The sequence below is a fragment of the Neovison vison genome, chromosome X, assembly GCF_020171115.1.
Source record: "Neovison vison isolate M4711 chromosome X, ASM_NN_V1, whole genome shotgun sequence".
Taxonomy (NCBI): domain Eukaryota; kingdom Metazoa; phylum Chordata; class Mammalia; order Carnivora; family Mustelidae; genus Neogale; species Neogale vison.
This window is the reverse complement of record NC_058105.1, coordinates 95,410,364-95,419,374: the sequence shown is the minus strand read 5'-3', so window position 1 is coordinate 95,419,374 and position 9,011 is coordinate 95,410,364.

The following is a 9,011-nucleotide window of genomic DNA, read 5'->3' as shown; positions in this document are numbered from 1 at the left end:
ACAGCCCTGAAGCATTCAAGTCACACTCAGTGCCTAGAAATAATAGGGATGAGCTGCCAACCATTAAAAAATCAGGACGTTTCACGTAAACACCCGGATATCTCTTGAAAAACCTGGCGTGTCTGGGGGCCTGCATTCCTGTAGGGAAATATTGGGTTGGGTCCCCCTCCTGCTCAGCACATCCCACCCTGTGTCTGCTACCAGGCTACCTTTCTTCATCCCCATGACCTGTCTGGCCCCGAGGTATCTGAGTTCGCACACCCTGGCATGTGTGTTCCCTCTGTGGGTTGGCTTTCTCTCTTCTGACCTGGTTCAAGACATCCATTTCCCTAGTTCTCCTGCTTCTGCTTCGGGGCACCTCTTTTCTGGGTTGTGTGGGACCTTTCAGAGGCACTAGGCTCCACGGAGATGCACAGATGAGAAGAAACTGTCTCAACCCTCAGTGGACGTGAGCTGCGTACGTCCTAGTGACCTGTGTACGATCACATATTATATAAGACAGGCAACAATGGGAATGGAGAAAGGATGTAGGAACACAAAGCAGGCAGAAACTGTGTTAGTCAGGGTTCTCCAGAGAAACAGAACCAAGGGGACTGATCGACCCATCAGTCCATCCGGAGACTGATTTTAAGAAATGGGCTCACGTGACTGTGGGGCTGGCAAGTCTGAAATCTGCAGGTGAGGCTGATAGGCTAGAGCCCCAGGGAAGAGTTGATGTTGAAGCTTGTGTCCGAAGTCTGTCAGCTAACAGAATTCCCTCTTCCCTGGGAGCCTCAGTGTTTTTCCTCTTAAGGCCTTCAACTGCTTGGATATGACTCACCTACACTAGAGTGGGTCATCTGCTTTATTCAAACTCTACTGACTTCAATTTTTTTTTTAAAGATTTTATTTATTTATTTGACAGACAGAGATCACAGGTATGTAGACAGGCAGGCAGAGAGAGAGGAAGCAGAGAGCCTGACTCGGGACTCAATCCCAGGACCCTGGGATCATGACCTGAGCCGAAGGCAGAGGCTTTAACCCACTGAGCCACCCAGGTGCCCTACTGACTTGAATGTTAATCTTTTCTGAAAAAACCTTCACAGCAACACCTAGAGCGAGTTTGGCCAAATATTTGGGTACCGTGGTCTGGCCAAGCTGGCATATTAAAATTCACCCTCACAGAGGGCATGGGTGCGTGTGTGCGTGGGTGTGTGTGTGTTGGGGGGATGCGCCTGCACAAGGTTCAGGTAAGGAATTTAAGAGGCGGGAACAGGGGGGAAGAACATTTTGTGTGGAGGGAACATTGTGAACCAAGGAACAGAGGCAGGGTTAGGGCTGAGTGCATTCAGAGAACAACGAGCAGTGCAGTGGAGGAGCACTAAGTTCGAGGATGGCCCTGGGGGTGTGGTGGGAGGCAAGGTGGACAAAGAGGGGTTGGAGACCGGAGGGTTGGGGGACAGGAGAAAATGGGATTGGGTCTTGGATGCAATCAGTGGGAGGCGTCGAAGTGTTTTGAGCAGGGAAGTGGCACCATAGGACTGTTTTAAGAAAACCTTGGACACGAAGCACCTGGGTGGCTCAGTTGGTTTAGCGTCGGGCCCCCTTGTGCTCAGGTCATGATCTCTGGGTCCTCGGATGGAGCCCTGTGTCGGGTTCCCTGTTCAGTGGGAGGTCTGCTTCTCCCTCTGCTTCTGCTCCTGCTCCCCTGCTTGAAATGAAGTCTTTAAAAACCTTGGGCAGGGGCACCTGGGTAGCTCAGTGGGTTAAAGCCTCTGCCTTCAGCTCAGGTCATGACCCCAGGGTCCTGGGATCAAGCCCCACATCGGGCTCTCTGCTCAGCAGGGAGCCTGCTTCCTCCTCTCTCTCTCTCTCTCTCTCTCTCTGTCTGCCTCTCTGCCTACTTGTGATCTCTGTCTGTCAAATAAATAAAATCTTTAAAAAAAACAAAAAACAAAACCTTGGACAGACCTGTACAGGGTTGGGTAGAGGGGAAAGAGTGAGGCAGGAAAAGCAGTGAGGAAGTTTCTGGAATAATCAACAGCAGGCTTGAGCAAAGCCTGAACTATCAGGGAGAATTCTTGTAAACATGCATATTGCTTTTAAATTGGCACTCATGCAAGAGAGAGAGAGATTGCTCACTACTGATTTGAAGGTAAATAAAGGCCTTAACAAGGCAGTGGGACAAGGGACCAGTTGGAGAGGCATAAGGTGGGAAGGAAGAGAGAGGGTCTGTTAATGGGTGGCAGGTAGGCTAGGAGGGAAATGGAGTCCAAAAAAATCGCTGAGGTTTTAAGTCTGGGTATGCGAAACGATGATGCTAGTATGTGAGATAAAGGCCAGAGACACAGTGGTTTGGGAGGCGACGGGGAATCGTGTTTGAGGTGTGGGGTGGGGCCTGGTTAATGGGCCCTGGCTTCAAGGGCACGGTTTGACCTCTGGTGGTGTCTACCAATCACCAGGCCTGCCAATGACAGCGAGTCCTAGTGCCTTCAGTCTGTGCCCTGGAGTGTGTGTGTGTGTGGGGGGGGGGCGCAGTTCCTCCCTTCTAGGGCTGCTGTGAGGATTAGATGAGCTAATAATGCCTGTGAGGTATTTAGAACAGTGCTTCTGAACAGATACAGAGAACCAGACCATAGAAAATGCAGCTCCATCTTCCCAGAAGACGTAAAAGAAGAGTTCCAAAGCACTTTCCCTGGTCTCTGCATTCCAGGAGGGCTCATCTGCCCTGTGTGGGTGGCCACACAGACGGTCTGTAATTAAACTGAATTTCCATGACGAAGCTTTCCTGCCTTTTGGTTCATAACGTTTGGATGGTCAACATGAGGGAGGACTCTGCAGAAGAGGGTCCGGAGTTTTGCCTAAGTGCACAATTCTGCATTTATAGAGTACAAGGGGTTGGACAGTAGGATTTTGATTCCACTCACAATGTGTATTTTTTTCTACACCTCCAAGTAATTCTGACACCAGCTGGGAGCCCTACATTCAAATCCTTTCTGATGCTGTCTCCAGGTAGATGCCATAGAGTAAGGGCTCAGGCCTACAAGATTGCCCCCTTCCCCCAGTTCAGATGCCACGAATCCAGATTATCACCCGTGCTTCTGATCAACCGGCTACAGATCAGAGATTCCAACAACCTCCACCTCTGGTTCAATTAATTTGCGGGAGTGGCTCACAGAAGTCAGAGAAGGATTTCACTTAGCAGATCGCCGGTTTATTATAAAAGGACATAACTCAGAATAGCCAGATGGAAGAGATGCACAGCACGAGGTAGGGGAGAAAGGGCAGGGAGCTTCCACACCCCCTCCAGAACCCACCACTCTCCCCGCATCACCACGTGCTCACCAACCCGGAAGCTCTCTGAACCAGTCTTTCTGGGCGTTTACGGAAGCTTGTTACACAGGCACAATTAAATCATTGGCCATTGGGATTGAATTTAACCCCCAGCTCCCTGCCCCCTCCCAGGTCGCTGGGGTGGGACTGATAGGTCCAATCCGCCAACCAGCCCCCATCCTTAGGCACTTTCCAAAAGTCACCTTATTAACGTAACAAAAGACCTTTATCACACACTCCCTTCCCAGGAAATGCCTAGGGTTTTAAGAGCTCAGAGCCTGGAATGGGGGTCAAAGACCAAGTATTTATTTCTTATTCTAAATCACAATCTCATAGATTGCCCTAGCAAGAGGTCTTTAAAAGAAATCAAAATTCAAATGTTGAAAAGGTCTAAAACACTTTAAAAATGATTAAACCCAGCACCCACCAAGGTCTGTAAGACGACAGTAATAATCTCCAAGTAGGAAGGGGTATGGGAAAGAATTAATGAGTTTTACAATGCACCTAGTGTGTATTTCCAGCACAGGACTGATGACTGCGAGAGTATGGCCAAGTTCTGGATCACCCGAGAGAGCAAGACTGCTAAAGATGCCACCACCTAAGTCGTGGGGTGGAATCTCGAAGGCATGTGACCCCTTTCGTTTATTTCTGAGTCCTCCTCTTCTCTCCCAAGGCAAGGCCACCTTGTTGCCCGCCCCGCCCCCCACCCCATCCCGTTCCCTGTGGCTCAGAGCCTCTACCCAAGGCTTCCCTATATTTACCCCTTGTACTGCCTGGTCACCTTGCGTGAACGAAGGCAGGAGTGCACTGGGTTTTTCTGTTTGAAAATATTTTTAGCAATGTTAGCGGTAGCGAAGATACCCTCCACTGTAACTTGGTTTTTCGTCTTGCCATCTTTGTGGGAGGAAAGTGGATTCCAGGCCAGGTTAGCTATTTGGGAATATAGTAATTGCCTAAAACATACCTGGTTTTGAATGTACCAGCTCTTCTCACCCTTGGAGAATAAGGGTGTAGAGCAACTTCCCAAAGTCTAAGTCTCCTCTTCCTTCTAAAACTTTTATCAGCCTCCATAGTCACATCTTCCTAATCACAGTTGACCCTGGAACAATGCAGGGATTAGAGACGCCGATTCCTGACCAGCTGAAAATCCGTGTGCAACTTTAGACTCCCCCAAAACTTGACTACTAATAGCTTACTTTTGACTGGAGTCCTTTCCGATAACATAAACAGTTGATTAACACATTTTACAGGTTTTATGTATTACATATGGAATTCTTACAATAAAGCAAGCTAGAGAAAAGAAAATGTTACTAAGAAAATCATAAGAAAGGGACGCCTGGCTGGCTCAGTCAGTACAGCATGTGACTCGATCTCGGGGTCGTGAGGTCCAGCCCCACGCTGGGCATAGAGCTTACTTAAAAAAAAAAAAATTAAAAGGAAAAGAAAATATGTTTACGGTACTGTACAGTAAAAATCCCAAGAATAAATGACCCGTGCAGTTCAAACCCCTGTTGTTCAAGGGTTAACTGTACTGTAAATTAGCTGGCAGGGGAAGCTAACCTGCTTTATTGGGAGCCTGAAACAAACAGAAACTCAAAAAGGCTATTACACTTTCAAACATAAAAGGAGACTCCGTGGGCACTGCTTTTACCTCCATACCTGGTAATTATCCTGATTACAGGGGAGTCCCGCCCTCTTCGAACTTTAGTCCCTGTCCACACTAAAGGGAAGTGTGGGTCAGTTGGACCCGGCAGACCTTTCCTCTGGACCTTGCAGAAAAACTACTGAGAATTATAAGGTTCACTAAAGGCTCTGAGGTTTCTAGCTCTTAGCACCCCTTTCCCTACCGCTTTTCTTCAAGCTGCAAAATAGTCTGATTATCTTTCTGCAAGGTTTTAGGTTATTTGGCCACATTGTTTCTTTGCACCACAATAAATGTGGTTTCAGTTTATCTCCTTCTTTGAGAATGGTGATGAAATTTACTTAAAACGACTTGCGGAAGCAAAATAATGGATTTAGACCCCTTAACGTGCCCCACATTACAACTTGCCCCAGGCGGGCATTTACACTAATTACTCATCATCAAACATCTATGGGGCAGTCCTAGGGTGTGACGAGTTCCCTCTTGTCTGTGGGTTCAGACGCAACCGCGGTGAATGTAACTGGCTTAAGCAGCCGAGTGCTACAGGAACTCTCTGTCTAAGGAACTGAGACAATGGGGAGAGAGCCAAGTGTATGTGGACACGAATCTACCATGTACTAATCTCTCCCTCCTTGCAAAGCATTTTCACGTACCAGCCCTTGAATCCCAACCACCTTTTTTTTTTTTTTAAAGATTTTATTTATTTACTTAGATCACAAGTAGGCAGAGAGTCAGGCAGAGAGAGAGGAGGAAGCAGAGTCCTCGCTGCGCAGAGAGCCGGATGCGGGGCTCGATTCCAGGACCCTGAGATTATGACCTGAGCTGCAGGCAGAGGCTTTAACCCACTGAGCCACCCAGGCGCCCCCAACCACCTTTTGAGACAGAAACTACTGTCTTAAATTTATTTCTTTATTTAGTAATCACTACACCCAACATGGGGCTCAATGCCATGAGCCCAAGATCAAGAGTCGCACGCACTCCTGACTGAGCCATCCAGATGCCGCGAGACATGAACTATTTTCATTCTATCCTTACAGACGAGGGAACTGAGGCCCTGAGCTGTCAAGTACGTTGCCCCCAGTCTGAACTGTTGATTCCAGGAGCTGCAGTTCGTAGGGTTTTGTCTCCTCGGCTGCCTCCAGGGATTGGGGGATGGGATGGTGCAAAAGGTGTATTTGCTTCAATAGGGGCCATCTGCTTAAGATTGTCTGGGAATGTAAGGAAGTGAGAATGCAAAAAAGTTTCCCTGGTTTCAGCTTTTCCTAACCCTTTTTAGGTCACTTCGGATAAAATTTGCAAATAACTGCCCTGTGGAGAAGATATGCAAATGACTGCTTAGTGGAAAAGTCCTTTGGAATGCTGCGAAAGTTGGTTCTTTTAGCTACCCCAAGTGTGCACGTCATTCTTTTTCAGAGGGAATGTGTTTGAAGACAAAGTTTTGTATGTTTCCCTTCTTCCTTTCCAATTTGATATTCCAATTATAACATATTGATTAACAAAACCCCCTGGTGGTTTGAATTGAGTATGCCTATGAGCAGGGGTTAATTGAAAGTAGGAAAGTGCTGTATATTTTAATTATTTTAGGTACTCCCAGGGTAGTAGCCTTTACCTTGGCGCTACTGGAAAGTAAAATAAAGCCCGGAGCCAGGGATATCAGAACATCCTATTGTTGCTACATGCAGTTTGAACTCTCAGAACCATTAATTTTTTTTTTAAAGATTTTATGTATTTATTTGACAGAGAGAAATCACAAGTAGATGGAGAGGCAGGCAGAGAGAGAGAGGGAAGCAGGCTCCCTGCTGAGCAGAGAGCCCAATGCGGGACTCAATCCCAGGACCCTGGGATCATGACCTGAGCCGAAGGCAGTGGCTTAACCCACTGGGCCACCCAGGCGCCCCTCAGAACCATTAATTTTGAATGTTTAGCCTGTTGTATATTAAAAGGAAACTGAGGGGCGCCTGGGTGGCTCAATTAGTTAAGCGCCTGCCTTTGGCTTAGGTCATGATCCCAGCGTCCTGGGAGTCTACTCTCCCTCTCCATCTGCCTCTCCCCCAGCTCATGCACTCTCTTGCGGGAGCTCTCTCTCTCTCAAAAATAAGTAAACAGGGGCGCCTGGGTGGCTCAGTGGATTAAGCCGCTGCCTTCGGCTCAGGTCATGATCTCAGTGTCCTGGGATCGAGCCCCACATCGGGCTCTTTGCTTGGCGGGAGCCTGCTTCTCTCTCTCTCTCTCTCTGCCTGACTCTCCGCCTGCTTGTGATCTTTCTCTCTGTCAAATAAATAAATAAAATCTTTAAAAAAAATAAATAAACAAAACCTTAAAAAATAATAAGAATAAATAAAAGGAGACTGAAGCCAAATCAAGCAGAAACACCTCACCAATGCTCTGTGAGAAATCATGAATCTCAGGGCTGAAAGGGACCCTAATGGTCATTAAGCTTAATGGCTCTCAAGGGGGCATTGTGGTTATCTGTATTTTTGGATGTCACAATGACCAGCATGGCTACTGGCATTTTAGTGAGCCAGGCAAGCTAGATGTTTTATAATGTTGGTCAGTCCTATACTGCTAAGAATTGATCCCCTGGACATTCATATAAGTGAAAAATGAGTTCATCATGATATAAAGCCTGGAACACTACATATAAACAAGAGTATTTTTGCCTTTTTTTTTTTTTAAGGTTTTATTTGACAGAGAGAGGGAGAGAGTGAGAGAGGGGACACAAGCAGGGGGAGTGGGAGAGAGGGAAGCAGGGTTCCCACTGAGCAGGGAGCCTGATGTGGGGCTCTATGCAGGGCTTGATCCCAGAACCCCAGGATCATGATCTGAGCTGAAGGCAGACGCTTTAGGACTGAGCCACCCAGGCACCCCTTTTGCCCAGTTTCGATGTACACTGAATTCTCCAAGAATGGTAATACTGCAACAATTGAGAGAAGATAATAGTGCTTTGTTTCAAACATTACCAAGAGTTCATCATTTTAGAAAAGGTCACTGATGGCAACACTGCTGTTAGAACCCCTTACTTGAGTTGCATTTGTTGACTGCACTGGGCAGGTGTCTATCACCACTTAAGTGTCCTTGTGCAGGAGGATGCACATATTAAAGTACATTGTTTTATTATAATCGTTTTGTTTTTATCCTACAGTTAAGTCACGTTTTTGGAAATTGTGTGCTCTCGTATTTAGGTTATATTAGCTATGATTTGTTATTTCAGCACGGTTAAAGGGGGTGTTAACGGTTGTCATAAAAAGGAACTGAATCTTTTTACAGGGTTATGTAGTCCACTCAATTCCTTCTATAGATGAGGAAATGGGAGAACCAAAGCAGTTAAGCAACTTGCCTGGACACAAATGTTATATTATCTCCCATCTCAGAATTTCGGTTTCAATTTTAAGAATCGGATAGGGAGAGAAGCAACGTGGTAATTTATGCGACGAACACTAGCTGTTTGAATTCTGGCTGCAGAAGACCTTTTGAGGGATGGTGGAAAACCCTGTGTGTTATTTGTTAGTCTGAAGGTTAGACGGGCCGGGGGAAGCGTTTGTAAGAACGAAGTTTAAAGCCAAGGATCTACCAGTCAATACATTTTCTTTTATTTAACGGCCTGTGGCACTGAAGCAAGAACCTAGGGGTGGCCTGCTTCGGAGGGGGCCACAAGTAGGGGTTCCTCCAACGGCAGAAACCCATTTCCTCCCACTCCTCATCCACTGCAGTGGCCTGAGGGTCACTCCCACCCCAAGCCGATAACGCCGTAGCACTCTCTTCGGCAGGCCCCGACTGCGCCCAGCCGCAAACACTGCCGACTCTCTAGGAGAGCCGTTCGCAACCCCCAATTGAGAGAAGCAGCAGAGCCACCGGAGGCCACCGGCCCCGAGTCGCTGAGCGCCCCGAGGGAGGAAACTAAGGGCCTAATGTAGGCCCGTTGCTTCCACGGAGGGCCGGGGTCCCGGGAGGATCCACAAACACCGGCTCAGCTTCAGCGCCTGATGGTCTCATTGTTTCCTCACCGCGGGGGGCGGGGGCGCGCGCATGAGCGCGCTCGCGTCGCGGGATGAAACAG